General features: G+C 37.5%; 1 non-coding gene and 1 pseudogene across 1 annotated transcript; both read left to right on the top strand.

Moving 5' to 3' along the window:
* Window positions 1–2,403: 2,403 nt before the first annotated feature.
* Window positions 2,404–2,503, top strand: LOC138811471 (U6 spliceosomal RNA; annotated as a pseudogene).
* Window positions 2,504–6,822: 4,319 nt separating this feature from the next.
* Window positions 6,823–6,926, top strand: LOC138811485 (U6 spliceosomal RNA). Its single transcript, XR_011367416.1, has one exon. It is a non-coding gene; the product is annotated as a U6 spliceosomal RNA (small nuclear RNA).
* The last annotated feature ends 286 nt before the right edge of the window (window positions 6,927–7,212 follow it).

Genomic DNA, 7,212 nt, shown 5'->3' on the forward strand with positions numbered 1-7,212 from the left:
CTGAAAAGGAAAAAAAACAGTATTTCTACAGAAGATTCATCCTGGCAATAGTGACTTTACAGTAGGCTGCCTACTTTCAACCACATGATATTGTTGAATGTGATATTGTTTTAGATCTACTCAAGAGCTATGGGCCTCATCTTGGATTCCATTAAAAACACACCAAAGTGCATACTGATATTACAACTTTTTAAAGATCAGAAATTATTATATGGTACCAAAACACTAAATCAAGTCCATAACAAATAAGGATTTTAATATTATTTTAAGCAGTTGTGCAAGAAGCTTCTAACTCAACAAAGAGGGGCACCTCTTATACTTTAACAACTTCTTTGAATTTTCTCTTTATTGTCAAGATTAAAAAATCTGGATCTACTTTAGTGAGTTTCCATTTGAACACTTCGTTATGTGTCACCTGCATCTAGGAATACATAGGATTCCACTTTGTTTTTAGATTGTTGGAGCAAGTTCCAAGACTTGCACATATAGTGAATGGAAGCCACTGGTTGATGTAGGCTCCTGCACATGGCCACTGTTCTGGCAGGAGCAGACATAAGGACATGGATACTACTCAAGGACAAAATCTTTGGGAGCAACCCTAGGACCTTGAAGCCAACAAGGACAGAATGAACTTTCTGATACACTTGAAGTTCCTGCAACACTGCCATGGCAGCACCAGTGGCATCACTCTGTGCACCTCACATCCTTGTGGAAACCATGGCAACAATTCTCCAGGCTCAAGACGAGAAGATCCAGTGGGTTCATTCCAAGCTGTGATTGGTCCATTGCAACCATTGTGAGTGGTCTCTGCAGTCCATTACATTGCTGAGAGTTCCTGGTGACCTGCTGGACTGATTGCTACATTGACAGTTTCCTTTAGGTTGTTGCTCTGGGGTTTTTATTTTCTTAGCTAAGTTTAGGTAGATTTACTCCTTGGCATCTTAGCAGAAAGATGGAAGAACATAGTGAATTATCATCAAGCTCTTCAGAGAAGGAGATTTTCACTGAACAAGACAGTTTGAAGGTGATCATTAGCTATGGCAGGAGGAGATTTTCCCGGAACAATATACCATGAAGGAGGAAATCATTGACTATGGAAGCTATGGATATGTAAATTTGGCCTAGCACCACCTCGTAGTCAATAAGGTTGTAGTGAAGATAATCCTGAAGATGAGAGTTCAACAATTGTTAAATCAAAAATGAGATGGACAGGCCGGGAAGGTGGCTCAGTGGTATATGTTTGCCTTAAATAAATGAGGCCCTGGGTTCGATTCCTCAGCACCACATAAACAGAAAGAGCTGGAAGTGGTGCTGTGGCTCAAGTGGTAGAGCAGTAGACATAAGCTGAAGAGTTCAGTGACAGTGCCCAGGCCCAGAGATCAAGCCCCAGGACCCACAAAAAATGTTTAAATGAGATGGACATTATTAAGATTTTCCATCACCCACACATGATCAGGTCATACCTGGTGAGGGAAATGGATGAGCACAAATACTTGGTAGTGGAACTGGCCATCCAGAGACCTCCTTAGACAAATGTGAAAATCATACCGCCTATTCAAGAATGAAGTCAGGAGTTTATTCAAACAGATTGTGAGGACTGTGCATTAATTTAATGAAACTGAAAATGACTGAAACATTAAATCCAATAACATCGTGTTGGATGACAAAGGCAATGTGACGTTCAATGACTTTGGCATGAGCATAAGGATTTCCCAGGGGTAGTTGCTGAAGGACATATTTGGTATCTTAATTTTGTCCCTATAAAATAGTGCTTCCATGAAAATTACAATGGCTGCAATGTAGATAGCTGTTGCTTGGGAGGCCTCATTTGTACTCTACAGGGATGGCAAATATCCCATTTGAAAGTATGAATTTTAACCAGATACAGGTAATTGTCTTGGAGGCCACGTACATTTCTCCATTCATCTGTCTCAAAAAGAACCAAATATCATCTTGAAATGGTAAACTGCAGAGCCAAAGCAGAGGCATAGTATAGAACAAACAATGGAGATCATCTCAACCAAACTGAGGGATATTTCCTATGTCTTGATGAGCCACTATGTAATGAGCTAAACCCTATTATTCTTGCACTCTTGTGGGACATGAGGTACAGCCTGCCTGATACACACAAATCAATATTGGACAGGACATTCGATGAAATTATGGTCATCTATGTTTTGATTTTTAAAAGTCTTAAAATAGAATGACAGCCGTGAAATTAAATCAGTGCCTTCAATTGTTTCAGTGTGCCCAACTCCTGCAGACAAATAGTATGTATATACGTATATATCTCACAAATATATTACATATTAAATATATGTCCAAAACTAATTTTATACAAAATTAGGGGACAGTGTTATTAGATTTATCCTTGAAAAAAAGATTAACAAAAAATTAAAGATTGCTCACTTTGGCAGCATATATAAAAAATGGAACGATACAGAGATTAGCATGGCCCTTGTGCAATGATGACTCGCATATTTGTGTAGCATTCCTGATTTTAAAAAATAAATAAATAAAGACAGATAGAGATCCCAGTTTGAAGTGTGAAAGTAAGTGGAAGGCCCAGTCCATAATCATACATTGAATTAATTTTTGTATGTCTTTTATTATAAAAAATACTGTTCAGAGGGGTTACAATTAAATGAGTAAGGTAATTTCCTATCAAGTATATTTCCTATCAAGCATTGTTACCTCCTCCTTTGTTTTTCCCCTACCATTCCTTCTCTCCCACCTCCACGAGTATTCTCCCCACCTCCGAAGTTCTAATGTTTGTTTTTAACGTAGGGCCTTGTACATTGCATTTTTACAATGGGTCAACCTGTATCCCTATTTAAGCATTTTGTGTTTTCCCTAACCCTCTCCAAATTAGAAAAATGTATATACAAGATGCAGGGTACCAGAATCAAATGCAGTGAAAACAGGAGTTATACCATGGGGGAGGTACATACAAAGCAACAAAGAAATCAATTTATAAATATGTTGGAAACAATCACAAGAAAGAAAAAAAATTATCTTGGGGTTCATTTCGCCTAACATCAACTTGTCTAAAAATTTCTGTTTTTCTCAGACATATACTAGTTATTGCAAATAAGAGAAACCATGGGATCTATGTTTCTTTGGGTATGGCTTATTTCACTTAATATAATTTGTTCCAAGTCTTTCCATTTCCTAACAAATGGGACAAAGAAATTCTATGGAGGCATAGAATTGTGTATATATACCACATTTTCTTGATCCATTCATCAACTGAAGGGTATCTGGGTTGGTTCCATATCTTAGTTATGGTAAATAATGCTGCAATAAACATAGTCGTGCTGGTAGCATTAGTATGATCTTGTTTGTGAACATTTGGGTAAATGCCCAAAAGTGCTAGTTCTGGGTCATAGGGGAGCTCTATGTGGAGTCTTCTGAGGAACCTCCATATACTTTCCAAAGTGGTTGAACACGTTTACACTCCCACAACAATACAGTAAGGTTTCCTTCTATCCACATCCCCTCCAGCATCTGTTGCTATTAGAGTTCTTGATTATAGCCATTCTAACTGTGGTGAGATGGTATTTCTGTTCTTTTTATTTGCATTTCTTTTATGGCTAGGGAGGTTGAGCATTTCTTCATGTGTCTATTGGCCATCCTTCTTTTCTCTTCAGAAAAGTTTCTTTTTGAGTCTTTAGCCCACTTTTTTATGGAGAAGTGGTTTCTTTGAGGATTTGTTGTTGGGAGATTTAATTTTTTGAGTTACAGGTATATTTTAGATATGAGACCCTTGTCTGTTTAATGGCTAGTGAAGATCTTTTCCCAATCCATAGGCTTTCTATTGATCTTGTTAACTATGTCCTTTGCCATGTAGAAGCTCTGCAATTTCATGCAATCCCATTTGTCCAACCTTTCTTTGATTTGTTGTGTTTCTGGGTCTCCATTAAAAAAAAATTCGGCCTGTGCCAAGGAGACCTAGGGTTTCTCCTATTCCATCCTATTCCATCAGAGTGTCTGCTTTGACTCAGAGGGCTTTGATCCATTTGGAATTGATTCTGGTGCAGATTGATATATAAGGATCTAGCTTAAGTTTTCTACAAGTGATTAACCAATTTTGCCAGCACAATTTACTTAAGAGGCTTTCTTCCATTCTATTTTTTTAGCTCCCTTATCGAAGATTAGGTAGCTATATGTCTGTACTTTCATTTCTGCCTTTTCAACTCTATTCCATTGTTCCTGATGTCCGTTCTTGTGCCAGTACCAAGATGTTTTAATTACGATGGCTTTGTAGTAGAGTTTGAAATTTGGTATTGATATTCCTTCATCACTGTTCTTTATGTTAAGGATATTTTTTTTCTATTCTGGGTTTTTTATTGTTCTATATGAATTTTTGGATAGCCTCTTTTAATTCGTTGAAGAAAGGGGTTGGAATATTGATAGGTATTGAATTAAATTGGTAGAAACCCTTGGAAAGTATTGCCATTTTCACGATGTTGATCTTTCCAATCCAGGAACATGGGAGCTTTTACCACTTTGTAAGTTCTGTTTTGATTTCCCTTTTCAGGTTTTTAAAGTTTTCATTATAGAGGTCCTTCCCTTCTTTGGTTAAATTAATTCCTAGGTATGTTTTTGGGGGTGCTGTTATGAATGGAGTTGCTTTCCTGATTTCAACCACGCTTTTCTCATTATTGGCATACAAAAAAGCCATTGATTTTTGACGGTTATTTTTATACCCTGCTCCTTTGCCAAATTTTAAATCAGCTTGAGTAATTTTGGTGATTTGCTTTTCTTTTATGGCTAGAAATGTTGAGCATTTCTTTATGTGTCTGTTGGCCATCTTCTTTCCTCTTCAGAGAAATTTCTCTTTAATTCTTTAGCCCACTTATTTATTGTGCGGTTGTTTCTTTGAGGATTTGTTTTTGGAGGATATATTTTTGTGAGTTCCAAGCACATTTTAGATATGAGATCCTTGTCTGTTGTATGGCTAATCTTCTCCTAATCGGTGGGCTTTCTATGGATTTTGCTAGTTATGTCCTTTGCCATGCACAAGCTCTGCAGTTTCATGAAATCCCATTTGTGCAACCTTTCTTTGATTTGTTGTGTTTCTGGGTCTCTATTAAGGAAATTTTGACCTGTGCCAAGGAGACCTAGTGTTTTTCCTATTCTTTCCAGTACTGTTTTCAGGGTGTCTGCTTTGACTCTGAGGTTGACAATTACTTTTGTAAACCGGAACTTGTTTGTTTTTTCCATCTTTTGTGTTCATAGGAGTGTCTGTGTTATGTGTAAACAAGCTGTTCTACAAGGTATCTTTCAGGGTGATAGAGTAGTTATTACATGGCTATATGTATTTTATAATGACATAGAGCTTTCTCGTGACTTACCTACATAAATCTTTTAATGTTATTTAAGGGCCAAGAAGAATGCCAAACTTACATTTTTGTGCCTATCTCCATCCTATTTCTCCCTATTGTCTAGTGGTTTATATAACACTCAGCATAACTGAAACTGGCACATGGAACAGACATGGACTTGATGGATCTTGACTGTGAGATGGCCCCAAGTACAGTAAATATCAGAATCAATGAGATCGAAGCAGTCCAAGGTGCCTAGTTGTATTAACATCCTTGGCTTCCAATGGTCTCACCTGCCTCTGTCAGAAAGCTGTTAATGGTCTGTCACCATCAAAGCTCATACTGAAGTTTAACTATTCAATGTAGCAGTGTCAGGAAGTAGAACCTTTAAAAGATGTTTCAGTCATAAATGGATAAATATTATCTCATCAACTCTCAAGGGACTAACGTTATCACTGTTATCAGTTGTTAAAAGCAACCTATGCCCCTTACTCCCTGTCATTCTAGCACATACCATGATGCTGAGATCCTCTGTGATATGATGCACCTACAGGGCCTTGTCCCATGTGCTACCATGCTATATAGACTATCCAGCTACTACTATTAGGCTTGAAATAGACCTTATATTCCTCATGAAGTATACAGCTTAATTGATTTTAAACAATGACAAAATGGACTGAGATTTTATTCTTTTTGTCTTTTTCATGGAAGTGAGGATTAAACTGAGGGCCTTAAACTTACTAGGCACATAAATTGCCACTTGTGCCTACATGCACCCAACTCTTTTTCTTTCTTTTTCAGTTTGCTTTTAATATAGGATTTTGTGCTAACTTCACCCAAGTCATCCTCAGTACCCCATGCTCCTATACCCCTACCACTTGATATCTGGGATTACATGACTGTGACACCACAGTTTGCCCATTAGACCATACTACTCTTTAGGGGAAAGAGATACAGATTCCTGAGACGTTTATGTGGGTTTTTGTGTCTGCTTGTATGCTTGTGTGTGTGTGTGTGTGTGTGTATCTACGTGAACTGTTCTTGATGATTTACTTAGTACTGAGGGTGAATTTTCCTTAAGAATCTGTATTCTTAATTCATTCCACTGAAAAATAAATACTTTTCTGTGTACTAATGGCTCATAACTATAATTCTAGCTCTTCAGAATGCTGAGATTTTGGGATAACATTATTAATATTATCCCAGGTGTTATCCCAATGTTATGCCAGGTGAGCCAGGAAAAGTCCATGACACTCTTATCTCCATTTCCTCACCAGAAAAGTCAGAAATGGGGCTGTGGTTTAAGTAATAGAGTAATATTCTTGAGGAAAAAAATAGGAATAGCACCTAGGCTCTTATCAATGCTCAGGACCCATACATAATATCCAGATAGCACTTGTGCTATTACAATGAGCTCTTGTGCTATTGCAAGTCACAATTATGTCTGATGGATTGTCTCTACAGGCCAGTTGCAGTAAAAAAAATTTTTTTTGTAGTGCTCGCTTTGGCAGCACATATACTAAATTTGGATCGATACAGAGATTAGCATGGTCCCTGCACAAGGATGACATGCAAATATGTGAAGTGTTCCATATTTTTTTTTAAATCTTGTATTACTTCATGAGATATGTTCTTTCTGGACCATCTTTATGCCTAATTTTTCTCTCTGGAATGATATTGAAATAGAGAAAATATTCAGTGAGGAATTTGGTTTCTGGATCCCTCCCTCATTCATTATTGACATGTTCTCTCTTTTTATTTTTTGGCAGTCCTGGAGCATGAACTCAGGGCCTGCACACTGTCACTGAGCTTCTTTTTTGCACAAGTCTTGCACCCTTTGACCTGAGCCACAGGGCAACTTCTGGCTTTTTCTGTTTATGTGGTA

Source organism: Dipodomys merriami, unplaced genomic scaffold (genome assembly GCF_024711535.1).
Source record: "Dipodomys merriami isolate MVZ:Mamm:240054 unplaced genomic scaffold, mDipMer1.0.p SCAF_53, whole genome shotgun sequence".
Taxonomy (NCBI): domain Eukaryota; kingdom Metazoa; phylum Chordata; class Mammalia; order Rodentia; family Heteromyidae; genus Dipodomys; species Dipodomys merriami.